Raw genomic sequence first — 16,402 nt, forward strand, 5'->3', positions numbered from 1 at the left:
GATAACATCTTATTTTTTTTAATGCATGTATTATTCTGAGCTAAAATCTGCATAGATTTTTAAATTATGTTCTATCAGAAGCAATGGCAAGGAGTGGTGAAGGTACCACCCGATTAAATAACTGGTAGCAAAGATAACAATATATAGAGGTTATTATGTGACCTGGCAAACTGCAACAAAGCATTCTGCAGCCGAACTTCTGAGTCTTCAAGGTAAAGGCAAGACCAATGCAAAATGAGTTAAAGACAGGTTTTATTTAGCCCTTTTCCCAATAACTGACTTTATTAAAAAAAAATCTTGCCTTCCTGTCATCACACTTATTAGCGAAGACTAGAGACAGGACTGAATAACATTCAATTGCACCCTATTTTAGAAAAAATACACATCTGCATAAACTGCTTGCTTGCCAACACCCATGCAGAGGCAAATAATCAGGGGCATTCTGTGAAGTCAGACAGTTGACGGGAATTTAAAAAAAAAAAAAGTTTTACTTTCTTACAAATTGACACATATGCCTGCCTCTTGTCAGAAATCTGCCGTTCTGCTGACTTGTATCCCTCAGCTTAACAAATCCTCTGACATCAGGCAAGAATGGCTGGAAAACAATGGAGAACTGCATTTTTATAAAACCATAGTTTGTAACCCCTGACTTGCGTGGCTCCTGACTGAATGTGATTGGATGTGAGGATCAGCCAACAAGGAGCTGATATTCACAGTCCAATTATATTTCAATAGCTATGCTGAAGGCTTTTGTTAAAGTGGTATAGTTGATAGGTAGGCACTAAAGGGGGAGTTTTAGCTCCTCTAGTAAATCTGCCACTGACTAAATGGGTATCATAAAGTATGGTGGAATAATCTTCTGCCATTTCTCTCAATTACAGAGAGGGCCACATGAATGCAGCCCTAACAAATTGTTCTATGGCTACTTAGATTTCTACAAATGAGGATGTTTGTGGAGTGTGAAGAAATAGTTCCAAGTATGTAACTTTACATTGCTTGGCAAGTGCTATATACATCTACTCTTCAAACACATTTTGACTCAGACTTTGATGTAAATAATGTTAATGTAGTAAAACAAAATAACCCAATTTAGGTATGCATTGAGTGATTTGTTGATTGCTGCTATGTCTTTGATGTTCATCGGATGGAATTCTAATTAAGAAGTTCACAATGGCAAACATCCTTTGCTTGTTTCACAAACTAGACTAGGATTTAAAACTTACTCAGCGAAAACTAAGTTATTCCAATGTGATGCCTGTTTACACAGTAGAGCTAAACCAGAGTATCTCATATATACAAAAAAATCTATCTTCTTCTTCTTTCGGCTTTTCCTGGTTAGGGGTCACCACAGCGGATCACCTGTCCGCTCATGATTGGCAGTGGAGTTTTTATGGTATCGAGTTGCCAGCCCAGCGCCCAACCTTCCACAGAAGGCACTCATGCCTAGGGCCAATTTAGACTGTCCAATCCACCTACAGCATATCTTTGGGATTTGGGAGGAAACTGGAGCACCCAGAGGAAACCCACGCGACCACAGGGAGGACATGCAGACTCCACCTAGAAGGCACCCCAGCCAAGGATCGAACCAGAGAACCTCTTGCTGTGAAGCGGCAATGCTAACTGCTGCACCACCATGGCCGCCCAACAAAATCTATATGAATCCCAAATTCTGTTCAGTTTGGACCAATTTATATAGCCAAAGATAAGTCCACTAATTATCTTGTATCATTGCTACAGAGAATTAGAATTACAATGTACTCCTATTTCCCTGCACTGTGACAGGGCAGCAACGGATTACATGTTCCATTCTGTTAGCACAAGCAACGACACTTTGACTTCCTATTCTAAGGTACTGCTAGAAGACCGAAGATGAAGCCGATCTGGACAAGTAGGTGATTTGTCGAATTCATAGTGTCAGTTGCTTTTCAAATTACAACAACAGTGTGTGCACATCAACATTAAATTTTTCTTGATGAAAATGTATCAAAATAAACAAACGCTTGCAGCATACATGCAAAAGCCCAGAGTGCCTTTTGTAACAATTAAAATTCTCAGAACTGATGTGGAATAATCAAAAGTGCTATGAAGTTGTTGAAAAACACCATTACGTACCTAGGGAGTAAACACGCATTCAAGTTTGCCCTTTCTGCTCATTTAACTGCTAAATGGATGTGCATTAATATTCAATACTTTTTTTCTGTCTTCTCATATCTAATATCCATTTCTCATCTTCTCACATGTTCTATGTCTCAGTCTATTCTTAACTTTTCAAAACTTATAATTTACCACAGACAACATAATTTCTCACTCCTCTCTCCATATACTCTACTAGGTACCCCAAAACATTTTTTTCTAATATCACTAGTCTTCCATTTATTACAAAGTGTTACAAAAACTCTACTCCCATTTCAACGTCCAGATCTGCTGCATAGAAGGATAAGGCAATGACTGTGACCCTCATGAACAAACATGGCAAATGTCCATAATTTTGCAGAATATCGAGGTTTTTTCATGGTGTTATGGTCCGTTTTTCATAAATTGTTTGGTTTTCTGGCAAATGAAGTAATAAGAATCATTTCTGTTTCAGACTTCATTTCCTTAAGAAAATGCATACTAATGTTATTATTCTAGCAATTTTCTAAGCTTATAGGCTCAATATGTAAAACCTGTCTCTGATTTTGGTCCTCTGTCCTCCGATTATTTTTTGGCTTTGCCCAAAATTCTTGCATTAACGTATATGGGAATAAGCCATACCCCAAAGCAATTCACTGGCCAAGGAGGAATGATCTTGGCCAACCAAGCCAATGACAGTAGAAAATTTAGGTAGCATATGTGCTGGTTGCACTCCATAGTAGAAAGGTGTAGGTGGTCTCTGTGGTGACACAGGTGGTCCAATCATGACTGTGGATTGGAACAAAAGTCATGTTACAAACTCACCTCATAGCTGCCTGTATGATGGATATGCCCTTGCTAATCTTTCACCTGACTTGAAATGAACAGGTTGCAGTCATTCTCACTCCAAATAGAATGAATGGGCACCACAGTTCCTGCCTCCATAGAAAGTGAATGTGTCATCAGTGCTGTACTTGACAGTTATCAGGCATGGAAAATAATAATAATAACGATATAGAAAAAATGATGTTCTTTATGTGTGATCAAATTATATTTTCCATTTTTGCCACGCATGTTTTGATCAAGATTCTTTAAATCCATATGTAAACATATGCATAAATGTTGTATTTATTATTTGCATTAGTTTGCAGAAAAAAAAAAACATGACTTGCTGTTACGTGGTTTTAGTATACATTTCTGTTTTCCCTGGTTTCAGAATAAACAGCTACCTACTGTGAAACACATTCATCTATATGTGTAAATGTTATGCGAACTCAAACCCAGACAATTAACACATTCAGTATCTCTGTGTCTGACTTCTGTGCTATAATTTTTAAGTGGCCATATTTGCATGTAAGTTTCTATTTTATGTATTTACGTTGCCTTCTAGCATCAGATTGTTCTGCTTATGTTTAGTGTATATATTTCTAGACTGTATCATTTGTTTTTACTTCACTGTAACTTGTCTTCCCAGGCCTCCGTGAAAATGGGCTCTACAAGGTGAAATTTGTCATATAAAAACGTCAAGTAAATAAACATAAATAAGTCATACCAAGAAACTTGGAAAAATGTTTAACTTACAAAATTTACCGTAAAAATAACTTGCCATTGTGGCAGTGTCTTGCTGATTGCTACATAACAAAAGAGCTGGCTTTGTGCTATGATTGTGACAAGTCTTGCCCTCAATGCATGTTAAGAAGACTGAAAAGACAGGACAATGGTTGCCATAATTTTCTCTCTGTCCATTACGTTTTGTCCTGTGACTAAGACTTCATTCATGTGAAAACCTTTGTGGTAATCCCTCTGACCAGATTTTGGTTGATTGATTCGCAATCAAATTCCTTGCAGGAAGCTTCTGTTGTCAAAAAATATGGCTTAAGATCCATTTTTATTAAGGTGATTATTTATTTCAGTTTTGTTAACATGGGAAGAGTACTAAGAATAACTCATTAATTTCAGTCTCAGTCCTGGCTGCTATGAAAAAATGATCAACAATAAACACAAATAACCCAGACTTTAAAAAAAACACCAAGTTATTTATTAAACAAAAACAAAGCTTTCAGGTAACAACCCTTCCTCAATGGTAATACATTCCATGAAGCAACATCCCAATTTAAGGAAGTATGAATCAAACATATGATAACAGCCAGCCAATAGTACTATGAAAAAATGTAATCATGGGATCATAGGAGGTTACTAGGCTAATGGCCCTGGGGCCCTTACATACCTATCCAAGAGTTTATCCCCCAAAAAGAAAAAGGTAAATCTAACAATAAAGAAACTTCTGCAGTATTTTAAACATTTAACAAAGAAGGCACTGTAGTACAGACACTAATTAAAAAGAGTATTATCTATATGGAGGAACTGCGGTGGTGGTGCTGCGGTAGCGTTGTCGCCTCACAGTAAGACGCTGTCCTCTCAGCTAGAGCGTCTTCTGCATGGAGACATGTGTGAATGGGCGTACCTTTGTTGAAGGTTGTGCATCAGAGCTGGCAACTCGGTACGTAAAAATCAACTGCCAATCATTAGCGGACCGGAGTTCCGGCGACCCCTAACCGGGAAAAGCCGAAAGACACAACAACATTATCTATATGGAGGAACAGATATTTTGCAACATAGTATTTAAAAAATAAGAGTCAAACTCTACACAGAATTTTAACAGGTTATTATATCGCTGCTGAGTAGATTAACAGTATTTATGATGTCATGAAGACACTAAACAGTGAATGAGGTAATGGTGAAAAGAGGAGAGGTTAAGTGATTTTTGACAGAGACAAGGAATTGTCATTTCTTTGCTTTGAAGAGATGAATTTTGAGCTATGAATGAAAAAGTGAGTAGGAAAGTGCTTGCTTAAGATGGATAGGAAAGAGATTCCTAAATTTTGGATCCCAGAACTGACAGGATCTGTGCAGTAAACCTTGAATTTCTGAGATTACAAGAAGTTCTCATGATTCATGTATTTGTATGTCACTGGTTGTTACATTAGTTCTGCCACTGTTTAGTAGTACTTGTTTACCCATCTGTTTTACTGGAAGACATTTAGCTTTTTCTAGTATTTTACAGTGGTGGTGTTTTGGAGAAAATGTGGTGAAGCAACAAATTGTTTGGAAGATTTCAGCTGAGACTCTTAAGGGAAGGATTCCTTTAATTATAGCTATTCTCTTAGGCTTTTGGTTTACCCAGATGATAGCTTTGTCAATCTTTTTCTTTGACATGCTTTTGTGGAAGGAGAAGTCCAGAGATGGGTCAAAATGGATTCCCAGATTTTTAAATGCGTTTGTATTTTCTATGAGGGTGTTTTTATGGCCAATGATATGAAGGGGTGACCTGATTTTGCAAATCCTTTTCTTTGCACTAAAGAATATTTGTTTTAACTCAGAAAGAAATGCTTATTCTTTATGCAGAGGATGAAGTAGTGTGAGTGACTAATTACATGAGAAAACTATCATTCCATCAGCATAAAAAGGAAGGCAAGGTCTGGAAGGTCTTAGGAAATTTATTTATGCAAATGTAGAATAGGAGAGTAGACAGGCTAGAACTTTGAGAACCACTTTCCTTGGAGTGTCAGGACAGGTGAGACTGTGGAGTGAAATTTAATGGAAAAATGATAGAATGTAGTCAGATTATGTAATGGAGTCTGGGCTAACACCTTTTGTAAGATGGTAGGTTAACAGGATGCAGAGATCTACAAGGCTAAATGCATTTGCAAGGGCAGTAAATAAAGTACCTTTAAGTTGGCTCATATTCATTCCTAAGAGGATCTCATCTGTAATGAACCACACTAGCATCATAGTGCTTTGTCCTGCACAGAAGGCATGCTGTTTGTCAGTAGGAAAATCGATTTATATTTTCCTGATAAATAGTAGTAATCAGTCACTGATTAATCTTTCTAGAGTTTACGTAGGATTGAAAGGATAGAGATTGTGCAGTACTCACAGACTTTTAGTTGGGTTGTTTTGTTTTGGGAGACGGTTTATAAATGCATTTTCCATATTGTGAGCACTGTGATTCCATTTAAGCAAATACTGCATACATTTTAGGGGTATTATGATGAATTCTCCACAATGAAAGACAAACTAAGGATATTGTCCAGTAGTTCCAGGGGGACTGTTAGTTCTAATATGTTTGACGATAGAAGATAGGCTCAATGCCTTGGGAGCTAATGTGTTTGAAGTAGAAGGGTAGTATACAAGCTATGATAGGGGTGCTATGAGGGAGATGAGTGGATGACGGGAGAAAGGGAGGTTGTAAATTTCTGACAGCAAGTCAGATGCTCGGAATTTTGTGTTGATGTTTTGGTGGTTGGATACTGATATTCTGCCTGTGGTTTAGTCTACTACTTTCCAGAATTATTTAGGAATTTTTGTTTAAGAATCTTTCTGATAGCTTGCTTGGATAGGTCTCTGAGGATGGCTTTCCTTTATAGGTTGTCAACTGCATCATCTCTTAATTTAAGCAGTGCTTTAAATTTACTGGCTAACCAGTCAATGTTGTTTCCTGGGTTTGCATAAATTGAAAATAAGCGATAATCAAAACTCCTGAAGATTTTAAGGGTAGAGATAAAACATTCAAACGCATTTAGTGTGCTTAGGAAGAAAGCTTAGTTGAAAGGGAAGAGAATAGCTTCACTCATTTGATAATTAAGTCAGATTTTACTCAAAGGCATATAGCTTTGAAGGTTTTTTTTTTGACAAGGGAGTTTAGTTGAAAGCTTATGGGGCAGTGAATGCTGAGAGTGGGAAGTAAATGGTGATATCTGTAACTAAGGAATGAGTGATAATTAGATTAAGCACAGTGTGTTGTTTGTTAGGAGATTTGGGTAGGTGGGATGTTGTACTAATTATATGAGGTTGAGTGCAGCAAGGGTGTCCAAGATGGCATTATGCATGGGGGTGAGAAGGTTTAACTTAAAGTATCCAAGCAGAAATATGCTAGAAACTGTTCTTGTTGGACGAAGTTATACTGTGTAATAGGGTTTCAAAATTGCCCAAGGGAGCATGTAGAGGAAAAGATGGAGGTAACTGCAGAATGAAGTGTCCGGTTGCCTTTTACTGATATTTATTGTTAGTATCTAGCTGGGGAAAACAGACTAATGGCGTATTAGCTTCAGCAATTTGTTATAGTTTCATGTGCAATCTTTATAAGAAGTAGGTTCTTCCATCATTCCTTTGCCATTGTTTGTCATCTACGATGCCTTTGTAATTTGGGAAGAAGTGGTCAAGCAGGGTGCATGAATTTTGATCAAGAACTCAGTAATAACAATTATATCTGACTTGTGTTAGTTAATGAATGTATTTATCATTTCTAGTATATTGCTAATGCTCTGTGCATTCAACAGAGAGTGGGGTTGGGTGAAGGTTGGTCTCTGGGGTATGGGGTACATTTGTGCATAAAATTTCAGAGCAAAAGTGATTTATAATGTAAGGATAGGGATGATAAGGTGAAGAGATAGAGGTGTTGGAGGAACTGGCTGGTTTAGTGTGGTGTTGGAGAAGGTTGAATATCAGGTGTAGAGGTAACTAGCATGTAATGGAGGTAGGTGAAGAGGTGTTTGGGTTGAAGTGAGGGTGGACAGTATGTATACTGGGGTGGCTATGAAGTAAGAAAAAGTGTGGTGGGGTGGACTGAAAGTGGTGATAATGTCACTGAGTTGTTTGCATGAACATTTTGTACGATGTGTGTGGGTAAGTTTGGGATGAGTAGGATAAAGATGAAAGGTGAATGACAAATTTATGTACTGTTAGATTATATAAAGAGTGGGATGAGTACTGATGAAGGTGAAAGAGATGTTTATCTAGTGTGAGATTATTTAGGGAATGAGGATGTATACCGTGAAGGGAAGGATACAACTTTTACAATGGCTGTTTCATTGAGAGAGTTAATGATAATTTTAAAGTGATACAAAAAGGAGTTGTAGTTGTAATAGTTTTGTTGAAGGACAGGAGCAAGGGAAGCAATTGGTTGTCAGAAATGATTAATTTGATTGTTTGCTTTATATGGTTAACCATTTTAGGTTTTAACTTTAGAGTGTCTTTAGGTAGTATCCTGTGACTTTAAGAAGGGAGTGGCTGTAGTTAGCTATAACAACACTTTGTAATCTGACACTCATGGTGATTACTACAGCAAAACATTCATACCTCCTATGCAATCCAATGGTTTAGAATTTGTCACCCACTACACAGACTCTCCCTACCACCAAAGAGAAAGCATAGGCAACTATCTCAAATCTCTAGATTGGACAATTTTTTTTGGAATTTGTATATTTTTCTAGAAAAATCAAAGCTAGTAGTTTTCTATAAAGGAATATTTCAATATTTATGACTCCCTCAATCAGTTTACTAAAACACTGTAAGGGCATTTTGCAGAAATTCAAAATTTATGACTTTCTTTACATTAAAACCTTCAGCAAATGAAGCACATCTCTATAGGTAGTTAAAGATCTATAATATATTCAGCCTTGGGATGGTATGGGGTTGTAAATTTTTTTAACTGCACAAAACTGACAGATTTGCATACTTCATTATGATCTCCCCTTCATCTCAAACCTAAGATTGCTTGGTATTCAGAAATTCTGCACATCATCACATTATATATCTGTTCTTTACACAGGTTTCAAAATATAAAAGTTACACAAGAGATTAACAGGACAATAACACAATCATTTAATTTAATGTAGCACCATACATTTTTTTCTTAAAGGAATCTATGTCTGAAATATTTAATTAAAAAATTAGGTATTGTAAGAAAACTAACTAATCTTCCGTTTTTGTGAACCTATGAACTCTTTCTCAGGCACTAATAAGGTATGATGACTTTTGCTTCTTAGATGAGACTCAAATAGTATGAGCAATCAGCAATGTTCTATTATAACATCTATACTGCTCAAAAAGTAGGTACCAATTTGCTTTTGGCCTGAATCTTTTATCACAAGGTTAGTAAAGTAGCACAACTATTTTTTTTTCTTATGGTATGCCTACAAGGTAGCATCAGCAATCAATCTTTTGCTGAGGTCTTTGCAAAACGGCCTTTCAGTCTTAACCTGAATTTGTACAGCATTCATATTCCTCCCATCTTTCCCCTAACACATGCATGCACACACACACACAAACCTATACAAAATGCATGCACATGCACACACAAATTGCTTCTGCATCTCTTTCTGTCTCTGTTATTTTGCTTACTTCTGCAATAAGCATTACTGTATTGCAGTCGTTGGTACAGACCTGATAGCAGTTTATGTTTATCTTGTTTACCTGATTTCAGACAGGCAGCTTGTCATGAAACAGACAAATGAAAACACTAAATTATGGAGCACAGTTCTTATTATCTGATTTAACAACCATCTTCCCTTTGGCCTGCTTTAGTACAGTTAAAATTCTTCTGTCATTATAAATCATGGCAAGCGTGAGATGCACAGCCTGAACTGTAATTAGAATTTCAGTTGCTCACAATGCAAAGGACATGACATTGACAGCAAGTTTCTGATTTTACTTTTTAACAGGTTTGTTACGGGATGAGTAAACGTGGTTGTTATATCTCACAAGTAACATGGATTGATGGAGAAATCATTTCTGCTATTTCTTGTTAGTAGGATTTATCTCTACAAACAGTATGTAGATTTTTACATTTAAAACTACATGTCAGCAATAACTGCCACCTGTCATGGAAATGGTATGTGTGCCATAATTTATTTAAAATGTCCCTTAAACAGTTCATTTTTGTTTCCTTTGTACTGAGGCCACTTGCTATAAGCACTAAAATAACTGAAATGTTCATGTCATTAACCAGCAACTGGGATTTATATTTACCAAAATGTTTACCTGCTGTTCCAATGGCATTCCTTATTTATTATCGGGTCAATGTCATAAAGACAAAATGTCAAAAGAGTGAGCGCTTTTACATCGACCACAAATAATCGAAGCTGCAAAACCTCAAGCGGCCACAACAGTGATTTTTTTCCCAGGGAAAAAAAATCACTGGGCCAACAAAAAAAAAATCTAAACACAAAATAATGTGGGGGGATGTGCCCCCCTCACACCCATACTTAAATATACCAACTCCGAGATCGCGCTATAGTGGAGTAAACAGAAAAGTCCCAACAATGGCCCAGTGATTTTTCCCCCCTGGAAAAAAATCACTGTTGTGGCCATTCGAGGTTTTACAGCTTCGATTATTTGTGGCCAGTGTAAGAGCGTTTGCCCTTTTGACATTTTGTCTTTATAATATGGACCCTTATTATCAGTACCTCTCTTCATAGAGAGGCTCCTTAATGTTAAAGGTAGGACACTTTGAATATCTGATTAAATGGAACTTGGTAGGTAGGATAGAAAGACAACTGAAAAAAGCAATATTTGTAGTCATTCTAGAAAATGTGTTTTCCCAAAGATTTTTGCCTGACTAAATAAATGTGTCCATTGTATCATGTGATGCACTGAATGATTAGGGTGCTTTAATGATTGATTGCTTTCTTGGTAACAGTCACCATTTATGTCCAAAAATAGTACTTTTTATAAAACTGTCATGATAAAACAGAACACTGAATTATGATGTTACTGTCAGGGAGAATGGAAGGAGAATTTGAGAGCTTTATACTTACTTATATCAATGAGTTGACAAAAAAGGATATAAATCAGGTCAAAAGAAAACAAATGCATCAAAAAGCAATGTTTTTGCAGGGGGCAATCCCACGATCCCCCATTAATTAAATATTCAAATTCTGACTTCACATTACAGTGGGGGTAGGGTATATACCTTCACTGGAGTGATACTGATTCTGTTGACATTATCTATTTTAGACCTTTTTCTCAACTATTTTCATGTCGACCATAAGTAGTTCAGACAAATGCCACTATATCATATTATATCCATATATATATTACGCACAAACATGTAGCATACAATGGTCAGTACAAAATAATCTACTTTTGTTGAGATTACACCAAACTGAAAGTGTAGGCTCAAGTCACCTAAGTAGTCCTAACTAAAGTAGCAATTATACCTGTCTGTTATTAAACATCTTCTGACACATTCACATACTACAAGAGAAGATAAAACAAGCATTTGTCAATGCTGAAAGCAAATTTGGTTCATGTTCACACTGACACCAACGTGATTCCCCTGTGTGTTGCCAGAGTGCTGTCTAAGTCTCTGCACACCCAGTTGCTATATAATCAAACCCAGAGGGGATAAACCTTGACCGCCAGATACCCGTCCCAGAAGGGGATATAGTAACTACCTCGTGCATAGCTCCACTCAATCTTCGCATTTTCCCAGCCCTAAATATCTCCTGTATTGTTGAAAAACCCCATTTGAGGTATTAAACCCTTAAAGAAGGTGGCGACATCGGCTTGTGTGTGCCATGTTTGCCTCCTAGACCCACTCGGTAACCAGGCCGCTCACAAATAACACATGTATTTGGATTTATAGTCACACTGCTTTCTAATACCCGCCCAAGGGTTGACATCAGGATGAATGCTTGTGTTAAAGGATAGGTACTGTTTATTTTAGTCTTACATTAGAAACTGCTCTCAGACTCTACTATAATTTAATGTTTAGGGTATTTTAATATTCTATGTGTTATAGAGCATTGTAGAAATAGTTGTTAGTCAAATATATTAGTAATTGTTTAGTGAACATGAAACATTGTATGCATTTTTAGAGCATCTGTCGATTATTGACTAAATGATATGACATTTTGTAAGCTTTATAGAAAACTATAGAGCATCTGCTGCTAACTTTCCACTGCTGGGTACATCCATGTGTAGATGTTTTAAGCTTATATACTGCAACTGCCACTAATTCCTAACTGCTGGGTACTCCCAATTGTAGAGGCTTACAGCAATTTAAAATGCAATGTGTTTTACGATAGCTGTATAGTTATTACTGTAATAATCATATCTCCCCCCTCACTGTTACTTCCTAATAGGCCCTACTTTACACACACCTCTCTTATCTTAAGAACCTCTTTACCTAACTCTCCCCCCATCTTTACTATTACTAGCACTTTCAGTCACCTCTTACCTCCACCATCAGTACCTATATCTTGTTCTTCTGCACCTACACCACTACTGTTAACACCTTTCTTCTTTCTGCCTCAATCCTGTAGTCAGTGTCTCACATGTTCCTTTCCTCCTTTTACAGCTAGACTACCTAGGAAAGACGCTGCCCTCTGCTACTCCTTAGTCCCGAAGATAGTAGAGCAGCTATTCAACCCTCCAACCAAAACAAGACCTCCAATTGTCAAGTGTTTTTAACAAAAAGTACGTCAACCTGTTGTAGAACTGTATTTCTCCCCTGAAACTGTTAACTAACTGGCTTGCACACCGCCCGGACCAGCCATCCCCCTAAAATACCTAGCCCTCATATAACTATTTACTCACCATCCACTAGAGAGTGTGCTGTCTCTCTTTATCCACAAGATGGCAGTATAGTCCAGCTAACCCTCTCTCCAAGCTGCCCCCTTGTAAACGGGAAATCAGAATCTTAAACTAAAGGGGAAAAAAGTAAAACACTTCTCACTAGATATAGTCATAACTCTCTAAGACATAGTCGAGAAGTTACAGTCAGAGCAGCTAAGAAACCACATTGAACTAGGGTACTCTACACTTAAATTAATTGACCAACAGCATTTCCACAAAGCTACATTAATAACACACTTACCTGTGGAGCTGATTGTTTCTGCTAGTGCGGGACTGGCTCGGTTTGTCCCCGCTCGGGCTCACTTCGCTCCACTACCCTACCCCCATTCTCACCCACCCTCACATCAATTACATTTATAGGTACACACCACACTCCTAACCACTCCCCCAACACAACTATCCTATCCCATAGTACAGTTAGTTACCCCTCACATTACTACATCCCATTCCATCCATCTCCACACAACCCACCCCTCACAGTATTACAGCCAATCACATCCTTCTCTACAAAATTCAAATTGACACCACACCCTACAATCTAACTCCATCCTTACACTTCCATATTATAGAACACACCCCATTGTTCAAACTCAACCTCTATCATATCTTAGCCCAATCCTAGTCCATAACCCACCTTCAACACTGAACAATATGGTCCAAAATTCAACCAAACACCTTCCACTTACCCTATTACACTCAGTAGGCCTCTCCTCTCTCTTTCTCCTATCCCTGTGCTCATCCTATCACACACATCTGTATATCAGCCCTCTACCACCATGGCAAACTGACTCAACTACAACCACCTCCATTATTATATCTTCACCAATAACTCTAAGTGACCTCTACCCCTCTACATCACCTTCTTATATTTATGGGATTAATACCTATAAACTCCAAACCAACTCACACAATAAAATAACCAAATTAACTCACAAACTAAACAAACTCTTCATCCACATACTGCAAAAACTCTCACGCTGTGGTGACATTCACCCAAATCCAGGTCCCAACACCTGCAATAGCTCTTACCCAACTAACCCCAATCCAATATATATCCGGCCTAACTCATCCCTACTCCTTCTAAACATTAACATAAGAAGCATTCTCAACAAGACACACGATCTACATGCCCTACTAGCACTACACAAACCCGACATCATAGTACTCACTGAAACTTGGCTTAAGCCCATCCACCACAGTAATGAAATAACTGCCCCTGGCTATAATATCATACGCAAAGATAGGCCAAGCAAAAAAGGAGGGGGTGTAGCCATCCTTTTCCAAAGCCACCTCTCAATAGAACAAACTGAATACAACACTCTAGAAATCCAAAATATAGAACTAATATTAGCTACACTCAAACGTAACCCCAATAAACAAATCTTATTAGCTGGAGGCTATATACCACCAGGCAACAACAATAATGAACTCGAAAACCTACTAAATTGGATGAAAATCACTCATCCACAGGAAACCATTCTGGCAGGTGACTTTAACATAGACTGGCTTGACTGTAACAATCACAGCCCCACCACCCATATAAACCTCCATGGTTTTATCCAAATTATTAATAGCCCTACAAGAATAGACAAAACCTTAAAGTGACAGTCAATCCTAGACTGGATACTAGTATCCAACCCCACTCAAGTCCATCTCTCAGGATGTCTCCCTGACAGCCTTAGTGATCATCAGCCAACATACCTAATTAGTAATCAACCCCAAATAAATAAACAACCAACTATCAGGGTCATAAGAAACAAAAAGTACTTTATAGCTCAAAACTTGATAAATTCACTCAAATCATGTATATGGACTCCGCTAAAATACTTACCACTATATGAAGCTGTGGAATACTTCAACACAACCTTTCTGAACATCCTAGACTCCCATGGTCCACCTAGAACCACTAGAATTAAAACCAACCTTGCACCATGGCTATCTAAAGACACCAGATCCCTAATGAAAGAAAGAGACAAAGCCTGGCTGCAATTCCATAAACACAAAACCCCAAGTCTAAAACAAAAATATCATGAACTATGGAATCAAGCCAAAAAACACATAAAAATTGACAAAACTACATACTATAAAAAACTACAGGAAAAACACTCTCACAACCCTCAAAAATTTTGGGCATCAATTAACAACCTATTACATACTGGAAAACCTACCACTCCTGCCCCTATACTACCAAACAATCTACATAACATCTCCACCCACTTTAACAAATAATTTACTGAAACCATCCAAGCCCTAGCCAATACCCAAACAACTAGTTGTCACACAACATCAACTACAACCCCCACCCCCTCCAACTCAGATGATAATACACATAACTTTTCCCTAGAACCAGTCAAAACTACAACTATTACCAAACTCCTCAAAAAACTGAAGCCAACAACCCCAGCAGTAGACAAACTACCAGCAGAATTCCTACAAATCACTGCAGAGGCCATAGCCTATCCTGTATCCATTCTCATCAAGAGATCTATAACTGAATCCAAAGTACCTAAATCATGGAAAATATCACACATAATACCATTACATAAAGCGGGACAATCCCTTGAACTTACTAACTACTGCCCTATTGCAATACTATCACCCCTATCAAAGATTCTAGAGAGAGTAGTCCACTCACAACTAATGAAATTTCTGCTTCACAACAATCTATTATCACAATCCCAACATGGATTCAGACCATCACACAGTACTACCACAGCATTGCTATCCTTCTCAAATAATATTAATACCCACAGAAACAACAGCCTGTTTGTATCCTCAGTATTCCTAGACCTATCAAAAGCCTTTGATATGCTAAACCACAGTCTACTACTAGAAAAACTTGCCACTCTTAACATAAACTCTTCCACCTTATCCTGGTTCAGTAGCTACTTATCTAACCGACAACAAGCTGTTCTCTGGGTAAACCAACTGTCGCCCCTACTCCCAGTAACCATTGGTGTACAAAAAGGATCCATCCTTGGCCCACTATTATTCTCATTATTTACTAATGACATAGCACCATCTCTACCCTCCGCCTCAATAGTCCAATACGCAGATGATACCACTATAATAAGTGCTGCTAGCACCCTTGATGAACTCCAAATTTACCCTTGCCGAAGAATGGTTCACAAACATCAAATTGTTACTTAACCCAAAGAAAACTCAACTTATTCTTTTTAGCCCAAGTAGACCCCCCCCCCATAAACAATAACTTTTCAATAATATCCAAAAACAACACTTCCATTACACCTACACCTCACACCAAGCTGTTAAGAGTAGTAATTGATAATAAACTTAAATATGACATCCATATCTCTCAAACAATTAAGAAAGTCAATAAAAAGATCGGACTCCTTTATAGAAACCACAACTACATGACCAGACACACAAAAGCCACCATAGCCAGAACTCATCTGTTATCTATACTTCTGTATGCCTCCCCAATCTTAACAAACTTTCACCAAGCAGAACTTTCAAAAATTGAATCATGCTACAACAAAATTGCCAAATTTGCTAATGAAGCCACATATAGGTCCCATCACTGCCAATCCCTCAAGCAACTCAACTGGCTTGAGTTACCCCAAATCTTTCTACTCAACCAACTCACCACTGTCCATAAGCTGTACTACCTTCCTATGAAAACCCCAGCCTTGCAGCAGTTAATTCAACACTATAGTCCCTCCAGAAACCTAAGATCAACACAACAAAACCACATAAAGGTCACCAAGCACAAAAAATGAAGCTGGCAAATCCCACTACGCCTGCTGTATTGCTAAAACCTGGAACCTCCTACCCAATCACCTAACCTCAATATCGCCACCTTCCCTCTTCAAAAAAAACATCAAATCACAATTTATGCAAAACTGGTAAT

This window comes from Protopterus annectens, chromosome 9.part0 (assembly GCF_019279795.1).
Source record: "Protopterus annectens isolate FY-2018-M chromosome 9.part0, PAN1.0, whole genome shotgun sequence".
Taxonomy (NCBI): Eukaryota; Metazoa; Chordata; order Ceratodontiformes; family Protopteridae; genus Protopterus; species Protopterus annectens.